The 11,098-nt window shown below is 39.5% G+C and overlaps 1 protein-coding gene across 1 annotated transcript in view; it reads right to left on the reverse strand.

Moving 5' to 3' along the window:
- LOC109931588 (chondroitin sulfate synthase 1-like) overlaps window positions 1–11,098 on the reverse strand; it is a 199,013-nt gene that overhangs the window by 179,917 nt on the left and 7,998 nt on the right. The gene's annotated exons all lie outside the window — the stretch shown is intronic.

Genomic DNA, 11,098 nt, shown 5'->3' on the forward strand with positions numbered 1-11,098 from the left:
GCTGTGTTCATCTAGCTCTACACCTGGTTATCTGTGATCTTGGGTTCATGTTGCGCTACATGTAACCTTATCGTACTGTTCTGCATTCATAAAATCTTCCTTACTGTCCTGTTTTAACACCATCACTTTGATAACTTGTTAGATCTCTCTACCTTAATCAGTTTATACAGATTTGGATTACTTGTTACTTTGGTTACGCATTCAGCACGCGACTCTTATACCTATCATCATGTTTTTCTAGCCGTTTGGTTTGTCTCCAACATCACTTGATTTTTAATTTTTTTTAATTATCTCCCTGCCTCAATTAATTGGATTACAGATCAATCCCTTCACTTATTATTCAGCTGTTGACACTTTACTCACACTGTCTGACACTTTTGACACCTACAGAGACTTATTATTCAGCCTGTCGACACTACACTCACATCACTTGTACGATCATTTGATCTCTCTGCCTATAAATTCTGTGACTATGTGTTTTTCTTCACTTCACCAGCTCTCCGAAAGACTGTAATTTCAAATAAACCTGTTGGACTATAACCTGGTGTCACGTAACTTCTGACCTTGTCCACCCCAGTTCAACACCAGCACCTCTACATAATCATTAATGAGTTCCCGATCTATTTTTTCCTCAGTTCTCAAAAGTGTGATATAAACAATTTGCAGTGAAATGGAATTGTTAGAATGAAAAAAAAGGACCTTGCTGAATTTGCTGTAAGCAACAAAAAGGCAACTCACTTGTAAATGCAGAATAAAAGAATTCAATCGCTGAATTACATAACATGAGATTGCACACCGTCATGCTTATAGACTCCTGGTGACAATTAAATACTGTCCTACTAGGGAAAGGACTGACTGCCCCATTTGGTTGTCTTACTGCTCCCCCTTAGAGGTTTATCACAGCATTAGTTACATAATTAAATTCAGACACATATATGCCAGAGTTCAGAATACACACCCAGAGTAAAGTAATGCAAATCCAAGGAGGTTAATGCAATTTCTCGCAAAGCTTCACTTTCAACATAAAAATCTTTGGTAGAATTTCCATAAATTGTGTTTAGTAACGCTCAACACCACATTGCACAAGATAACGGAGAAGAGATGAGCAAAGCTTTGTCAAGGCACTGAGTTTTAAGATACATCTTAGAGAAAGAAAGTGAAGCTTGGGGTTTTGGACAGCCAACATCACATGCCATCCAATAGTAAAGCAATTAAAAGTAAAACCCTCCAGAGGCCATAGGTCAACTGCCAAAGCTTGCACGTCTGAAAGAGAGTGCACAGATAGAGAGGGGAGAAACCATAGCAGGAAATTTCTTTTTAAAATGTGTTGCCGAATCAGGTGCAGTTATAGATCAGAGAACACAGGGCAATGGGCGAACAAAACTGGGTAAGAGTTGGGACACAGCAGGAGGTTGAGAAAAATAGTTGGACAGACAAAGGAATGGGTAGGAGCATAGGAAAACAAATAGCTGCTAATGGGGACCATTAGCACCTGACAATGGGTTGTTTGCCTTAGCATCCCATGTAATGACGAGACCTGGCGTGCGGGGGTTGGGACTCAGTGCAAGCTGGAAGAACTGCACCTCATTTTCAACTTGGGAACCCCACAACCTTCTGGATTCAATATTGAGTTTAACAATTTTAGGGCCTCAGTATCTACTCCCATGTCCTTAGCCCCACCAGCTTGCAGCACTTCCCTCACTTGCTGTTCCCTGCTGAATTCACACCCTATTTCCCAGCTTTTCTGGTTCTTGACTGGGACTTTGTCAGTTCTGGGCCAAGGTACATTTCTCATAATTTTTGGATCTCACAGTGACTTCCAACGTTGTCTCCATTTTGCTCTGAATCTACCATAGAAATACGTCCAACAGCACATCCTCTTGATATTCTACCACTCAAACAGCCACTTGAGCTCACTAACAATCCAGACTTGTCTCCAACCTTTGCTGTATTATTCTCACTCTATCTTGACCACCTCAACTTAATTCCATCATGTGGTCTTGGACTTTAACACTGGACTCTCTCATTGTACAGTTACCCAAAATGCTAGCAGAACGTTCGTATCTTAAACAGGCTGCATTTGTTGGCAACACATCTGCAGTGATCGCATCTGCACACACAGCTACTATCTGTGATGTCACTGCCTTCAACCAGAAACTTTGTAATAACAATTTGTAGGAGAACACTAAGCAGTTATTTTGGATAAAATGCATCCCTAAAGTCAAAGTAACCAAACCAGCCATATATAACACACCATCAGCTCTGCAAACATTATTGTATAAAATATATTCTAATTGAATAGTGTAAACACTGCTTACTGGAAGTTTTATTTTACAGCTTCTGAACTAACAGCAGTGAATGAAGCAGTGAGTAGAGTGACAAGCAGGAGGCAGCAGTGACAGGTCACAGCTTTCACTTTCAAAGCGGGTGGCACACACTGATAATGCCAGTTGCACGTCCTACATTGAGTCCAGCCTCAGGATTGCTACATAACCAAGTCTTTGTAATGTGACTTTACCCTTTGCACAATCACATGCAGGTCTTGTCTACTGATCCAGCATTTTTTTTTTAAATCTGCTCCTTTTGCACTTTTAACTTTGCTTTCCTTTGGGCCACACCTTTCACCATTCTCGGGTAATGCTCAATTTCCTCCCTCAACTGTTCAGTACTCCTTTACCTTTCTACCGTTTGCTGCCACCTCAGCCTCATTCCCTCTTAGGTTAGCCTTTACTTTCTCTCCGCCTCTCTTGGTGTTCTCCAAAGTGTTCACTGCTGCCTCATCAGCAGCAATCCCAACAGTGTCATTCTGGTCATCCAAGCTGATTGTGGCTCACTTCTCAACAGCATTTTTCTCTTTTTATTAAAGTCTCCGTGACAGCTGCCCATTAATGAATTTTCCTGCTTGGATATATTGACAATTTTGCTGTGGTAGTGTATTACTCATTATCAAATCACACCATGGTGTGTCCTCGTATTCTTCTGGAACTTTCAACATCACACCACATTTTACCCACTACACCCCTCATTTCAAATTCTCTTTCTCTCTCACACCTAAAGTGTCTTAAAACATCTCAGGTAGCTACACTGGTTTCCTCTCTGTCTCACTACTTCAATTCATTTCCTTCTCTCTACTCCACCTTCTCCTCCCCAAATCTCTCCCACCATATAAACTCCCAGACCCTCAAGCCTCTTGCCACTAATTTGCTGACCACTCAAATCTTCAACCTCCTGTTAACTGATAGCGTTTGTCCACTTGGTTACTATCACATCTCTTTCAAATTTGCCAATAGGCCCTTCCTCAAAATTCCCTAATCCCTAGATCCTTGCAATGTCCACCCTTTCTCAGTCCCATTTTTCTCTTCGAAGACCTTAATCGCGCTGTTGTCTCCCAAATATATGCCATAAGATGGGTGGCATGGTGGCTCAGTGATTAGCACTGCTGCCTCACAGCGCCAGAGACCCGGTTTCGATTCCACCCTCGGGCGATTGTCTTTGTGGAGTTTGCACATTCTCCCCATGTCTGTGTGGGTTTCCTCCGGGTGCTCCGGTTTCCTCCCACAGTCCAAAGATGTGCAGGCTAGGTGGATTGGCCATGCTAAATTGCCTGTAGTGTCCAGGGATGTTTAGGTTAGGTCGGTTAGACGTGGCGAAATGCAGGGGTAGGGGAATGAGTCAGGGTGGGATGCTCTTTGAAGGGGCGGAGTGGACTTGTTGGGCCAAATCCACACTGTAGGGATTCTATGATTCTATTCTATGAAGATCTTAAGATGTAGGAGTATAGTTAGGCCATTTAGCCCATCATGTCTGCTCCAATGTTCAATGATGGCTGATCATATTTCTCAAGTCCATTCTCCTGCCTTCTCCCCATAACCTCTGAATATATTTTGTTGACTAAAGAAACCTGGCTGACTTGTTCTTAATATTGAATCTGACTAACTGAGACTTATATAATTAGGTATAAAGAGAAATTAATGAAAAGGAACTTGTAAAAGTAATCAAAGCTCAAGTTAAGAGTTTTAGTCCAAGAATGAATAGCTGGGACTACTAAAATTGGAGTATCAATGTACAAGAGCTAATATCAAACTGTTGAAATTCTTGTATAGATTATGCTTTTGTTTCTATAATAAATAAGTCACTAACCAACTAGTCTGTCCAGTGTTGAGGTGAAATAGACTGTGTATCTAAAACCAGTAGTATAACAAGGCCTGTGTTTATATAGTGCATTCAGTTTACAGCCAATTAAAGCAGTTTAAGTGTAGTGACATTCCACTGCAGGAAACATGACAAACAGCAAACTGCACAAGTATATTTGATAAATTACCGGATGATGTGTGTGTTAACTGAAGGATAACTATTGGTCAGGACACCAGGGACAATTCTTCTGCTGTTCTTTGAAAAAGTGCCACAGGATCATTTATGACCAGCATGAGAGTCAGAGCTAAAGCGTTTCATACTTCACAATGACTTGGTCTTTCAAGGGAATAAATCTATTTTACTAAATGTTTCAAAATATTGATGTAAAAAGGGAATGTGTATTCTATGTTCTTACAACTTAACATGTTGCCCTTCAAAACAACCTTAAATCTGTTCTCCACATTTTTGCATGTTCAACAATTTTGTACACAACCTTCTTAGATAGTGTTACACTGTACACATTACCTAAAAAACTGGAAGTGAATGTCATTGTAATGACCCTGGGCCTTCTCATGTAAAGCACTGTTATTCTTCTCAAAAAGACTCGCCATAGCCATGGGTTAGTCTGAACTGTAAAATGGAGTCTGTCAAGCACAATAAAAGACAAGAATGTAAAGTGTCTTCACTCTTACCAAACAGATCAATACCACCCAACAGGTTGGCTTTTATTTGAGAATCCCTGTGGCAAAAGAAGAAAGAAAGAATTCAGTGCAATAGACGTCTGATAATAAGAGCAAAATACAATGGCTACTGGAAATCAGAAGATAAAAAAAGAACATATTGGAAATGCTCAGGTCTGGTAATATCTGTAACAGTGAGAAAATGTTTCAAGTCAAATACGACGATTCTTCAAAGCTAACAGGAAGATGGAATGTCTGGGATGTGTTAAAGGGCTAAAAGATTAAATATGAAAAGTATTTGGATGGCACGGTGGCTAGCAATGCTGCATCACAGGGCTAGGGACCCTGGTTCAATTCTAACCTCGGTATCTGTGTGGGTCTCTGCTGGGTTCTCTAGTTTCCTCCCACAGTCCAAAGATGTGCAGGTTAGGTGGACTGCCATGCTAATTGCCCCATCGTGTCCAGGGATATGCAGGCCAGGAGGATTAGCCATGGGGAATGTGGGGTTATAGGAACAGGGTAGGGGGCTGCGTTTGGATGTGATGTTCTTCAGAAGATTAGTGCAGACTTGATGGGCCAAATAGCCTCTTTCTACATTGTAGGAATTCTATGATTATGGGCAAAAAGGCAAAGAAAATTATGATGCTGGTAATAAAGAAATAAAGCACTGATCCAGAAGACTGTTCATGATAGAATCATGCAGACCCCAATAACTGTCCATTTGGAGGCACTACAGAAAAGGCTAGTTTGGTACTTTTGAACCTCACCCAAATAGGCAATGGACAGTGTACCTAATAAGCTTCTTTGGACAACTCCCCTTTCTACCATCTGCACTCTGCTCTTCTAAATTATAAATAGCATTTTGAAAATGTTTTTTTAAAAGAGCAGCTGTTAGAAATAATGGGAACTTGTTTCAACACTTCAAAGCCAATTTATTCTACAAATGTTTTGAAAATGCTTACAAAAAAAGAAATCAGGGAACAGAAGATTAGGTTCATACACTTTTTCCTAAAAAAGTATATTGTTCTGAAATACAGTTTAGGAATCCATTTACTCAACTGATGTCTGAAACAGTAGTACTGGAAGTGACTTTGCACAGGATCTTACCCAAACCAGGACACATCATGTGATTTTAAAAGATTTAAGAAATATTATATGGAATTCTAAATCTCAGTCCTGTTGGGGTGCAGAAATGAAATTGCTCAGGGAGAAGTAATGTGATTAGCAATGTTAGGTTGGCGATGTGCAATTTTTGTATTTATAGGCATAAGGATGTTGTTTTTGCAATTATTGCTTCCAGCTATTCAACTCTTTCAGAAATGCAAATAAACACAAGTGTATGCTTTACAAGATTCCCTGGAAGCTCAGCAGACTAAATGGCCTTTAATCTCTATTCAACTCTATAATTTTCATTCCCTTTCAGAAGTGCGTCAGTCAGCACAGAATTAAGTACAAAGTTGCATTCACGTCCTGTGGTCAATATATCAGATGGATCTCTAAGCTCACTTTACAAGACGTTGAACATCTACGTAAGTGTTTTATACTAAACTAGCTATTTTCAACTCCTAGTGAAGAGTGTGGCTTTAAGTTCTGTAAAGCAAAGATAAATAGCAAATGGGTCTGATCGCTCCAAGATATCACAGTGAGGATTCTTGCTACATCAGACTCATCTTGAAATATTTGTATGAAGATCTCAAAAATTAAATTTTTAAAAACTTTTGACTAACACGATTAAGATCTGAAATGACTTTTCCAAGTTCTCATTTCTACATAGTCATTTCCTTGAAGCGGACATGTGGTAAGAGACCATCAGAAATATCCCCTGCGGTCAACCTGAAATTTCATCTTCTACTGTAGAAGACTTCTGATAAACTGCCTTAGCAACGTTATGAAGTAAATTTTGAAAATCCATTGAATCTTAACCTACACTAGCAGTAAAACCAAGACGTCCTGTCCTTTATCAGCTTGCTGCTTACAAAGCAACATATTATAAGCTGGAGGAAAACAAGAATGTGGATTGAGGATAGTTAGCTTTAGTATTGATCAATAATTCCAGTTACTGACCATGCTTAGCAATGTACTGACTGTGGCAGCCTCAAATGCTCAGCAAGGTCTCAAAACATGTTAAGGGGTACCCGCTGCCATCATTGTCTGGGACCCCTTCCTCCACAAAAGGAATGCTAGCCTGAGCATTATCAGAGACTTTATAATTACACTAATGAGCATTAAATATAAAAACGGCAATTACCCGGCTAAAAAAAACAGCTCCATTCGAAAGAAAATTGTAATAACGCAACCTAAATCTGTAATACCCATTACAGAGTTAAAATCCAGCAAAACAAACTCATACCCAACTTTCAAAATGATACATTAAGTAAAGAACAAAGTCACCTTGATGACAATGCGCCCAGACCACAATTCCCAACAATTCAGCAAAAGAACATCCTCGCACCCCCATAATGCTCTCTTCCAACCTCTTCAGGCAGGCAGAAGATTTTTTTTATTCATTCACGAGATGAGGGCATCGCTGGCCAGATCAGCATTCATTGCCCATCCCTAATTGCCCAGAGGGCAGTTAAGAGTCAAACACATTGCTGTGGGTCTGGAGTCACATATAGGCCAGACCAGGTAAGGATGGCAGTTTCCTTCCCTAAAGGACATTAGTGAACCAGATGGGTTTTTCCAACAATTGACAATAGATTCACAATCATCATTAGACTCTTAATTCCAGATATTTATGGAATTCAAATTCCACGATCTGCCATGGTGGGAAGCGACCCTGGATCCCTAGAACGTTATCTGGATCTCTGGATTAACAGTCCAGCGATAATACCACAAGGTTATCACCGCCTCCTGATAAGATACAGAAGCTTGAACAGACGCACCAACTGGTTTAAGAACAGCTTCTTCCCTGCTGTTATTAGACTGCTGAATGGACCTCTCTAACTTCAAATAATGTTGATCTTGCTTTGTGCATCTCCTGTGCAGCTGTAGCTGCATATCTCACTCTAAACGTCTGTATGTCCTTGTTTGCTATGATCTACCTGTACTGCTCACAAAACAAAACTTTTCACTGTACATTTGATTGAACTTGATTTATTGTAGTCATAAGACTAAATACTAGATAATTGTGGTCATTGACATAGCTAGTGGGAGAATGGCTAAAGAACCAGGCCTCCAATTTGTGTGCAGTATCCCAGTGTGAAAATGGGACAACTCCCATGTAAATTACATGACATAACCTTTGATAATGCCTAGAGTGGAACAGATTGTAAAGATCTTTCTCAAGTGCCACTAATCTAATCAGATTTTAATAATATTAATCAATGCAGCTGAGAAATTGCACAAGTGATGTGTTAAACACTAACGAAGGTTAGAAAACAAATCAGCAGTGCCACAAAACACTGGCAATGTAAATTTCATCTTTCAATATCCTGTTAATTCAGAGACATAATGAGACAGAGTTAGAAGAGAGCACCCAGCCATGCTATAACTAACCTAATAGTGTTCACTGTACACGGTGTTTAAAATTGGAAAAGTATATCATTCCCAAAGTTCAAGTAATTTATTTAAAAACTTAATGTAAACACTATGCACTTTCACAACTACACAAATTAATTAACTCCAGATTATTTAAGGCACTTAAGTTAATTTATTTTGGACACATCTCACACAAAGCAAGGCACTCATTACTTTGCGCTAATTCTATCCCAAGCAGAGATCCAGCCACACACTGGCCGTCAAGGAACCCAGTGGCATCCAATTTGCAGATTAATTCATTGTCTTTCTGACATATAACTTGTTCTCTGCATCACTGGTAAATCATGATATTCACTATTACAATTCTGTGAAAAGTTAAGAAAAAGATTATTTATACAAATACATTTTAAACACAAGCAGTATTTAAACAAGGTGCTGTTTGGTTATAACTGACTACTTAACCACATTTAGTCAGGTTATGAAATTTCATTGAAAGACATGTTTAAGTTATAAGCCTCTCAATTTCACTTAGCTCTACGTACTTGAAATACTAAATTTTAGTGCATATGCATTAGTAGCATTGTGTAAACACTTACGCCAGCTCAAAACAAAGGATTTTCAGGTTCAGAGACACCATGAAATCGATAATGTGCAGTCATCTTCAAATATAGTATGATTAAAGATCAAAATGATGCATGCTCGTGGTAATGTTAAAATCAAAAGAGCAGGCCTCTGGAATTCATAACAATCAATCTTTCTTCAATCCTTTTTATCAGAGTCATAGTCATACAGCATGCAAACAGACCCTTCGGTCCAATCAGTCCATGCCGAACATCATCCCAAACTAAGCTGGTCCCATCTGCTTGCTCCTAGCCTAAATCCCTCCAAGCCTTTCCTATTCATATATCCGTCCAAATGTCTTTTAAACGTTGTAATTGGACCCAAATCCACCACTTCATCAGGAAGTTCATTCCACACACAAACCATCCTCTGTGTAGAACATTTGCCCCTCATGTCTTTTTTAAATCTCTCTCCTCTCATCTTAAAAATGTGCCCCCTAGTATTGAAATTCCCCATCTTAGGGAGAGATAACTACCATCATTTCTATCTATACCTCTCATTATTTTATAAACTTCTATCAGGTCGCCTCTCAACCTCCTATACTCCAGTGAAAGAAGTCCCAGCATATTTAGCCTTTCTTTGTAACTCAAGTCTTCCATACCCAGCAACATCCTGGTAAATCTCTTCTGAACCCTCTCCAGCTTGATAATATCCTTCCTATAACTGGGTGATCTGAACTGGACACAGTATTCCAGAAGAGACCTCAGCAGTGTCTTGCAAACCTCAACAAAATGTCCCAACTCCTATACTCAAAGGACTGAGCAATGAAGGCAAGCATGCTAAATGCCTTTTTAACAACACTGTCTATATATGATGCAAACTTCAAAGAATTACGTACCTGCACCACTAGGTCCCTCTGTTGGACAACACAATCCAAGGTCCTACCCTTGTTTATTGTACTAAATTGCAATACCTCACATTTATCCAGATTGAACTCCATCCTTCCATTTTTCAGTCCATTGGCCCATTGGATCAAGATCCCTTTGTAATCTTTGAAAACCTTCTTCACTGTCTACAATACCGCCAATTTTGGTGTCATTCGCAAACTTACTAACCATGCCTACTATATTCTCATCCAAATCATTTATATACATGACAAACAAGAGAGGACCCAGAGCCAATCTCTGTGGAACACCGCTGGTCACAGGCCTCCAGTCTGAAAAGCAATCCTCCACCATTACTCTGTCTCCTGCCGTTAAGCCAGTTATGTATCCAGTTGGCAAGCTCACCCTGAGGCCCATGTGACCTAACTTTACTAATTAGTCTACCATGCAGAACCTTGTCAAAGACTTTACTAAAATCCAAATAAAAAACGTCTGCTGCTCCGCCATCATCAACATTTTTGGTAACTTCTTCAAATAAAAAACTCAATCAAGCTTGTCAGACACAATTTTCCTCACACAAAACCAGAGCTTATTTGCTAATTGAAAAGGTAAAGGACTGTGTCTTGGCCTCTACTATTTCCATTGTGTTATCTGCCAAGAATGACATGGGGTGACTCAGCTGCTAAATGGTTGCAATTTATAGATGGAAAAGTCAAAAAGTGAAACACTTTAACTTTCACTTCACAACCCAAAATATCTTCCCAATTTAGCCGAACTGAGACAATTAATTCTAAACAAGAATCAGACAGAATTTCCTTAACCTGATTTACACCATGATTAAGATTAGACTTGCCACCACCAAATTACATCAAAATTTCCTGAAACATCACATTTTGCAGGGTTTATGTTAATAAGTGGGAATCAGTGGACATGACCAATGTCAGACTGTGGACACAGGCCAAGTTCCTTCTTTAAATTCATTTTTGTCTTAACGATCTTAAAATGGATTAACACCCTCAAAAGTACCAATTAGCCACATCAAGTACAGAACGTTTAAGAAAATGGGAGTTGTCAGAGTTTTCCATTTTTTAAGGAAGTAGATTCCATTACCATGAAAATTCAAAACTTTTACAAAGTATAATGTAACTCTCCAAAGGATGGCAGACTACTTGATCTATGAGTCTATGCCTGCTTTCTGTGGAGCACTTCGAACCATCCCATTCCCCTACCCAATTCACATAGGCCCACACTTTATTTCCTTCAAGTGTCTAATTTCCTTGCTCCCACTATGCCCTAAGGCAGCATGCTCCAAGTCATTACTACCAACAGCATTAAGAAGAATCTTCCCCATATTCCCCC

The sequence above is a fragment of the Rhincodon typus genome, chromosome 3 (assembly GCF_021869965.1).
Source record: "Rhincodon typus isolate 14 chromosome 3, sRhiTyp1.1, whole genome shotgun sequence".
NCBI lineage: Eukaryota > Metazoa > Chordata > Chondrichthyes > Orectolobiformes > Rhincodontidae > Rhincodon > Rhincodon typus.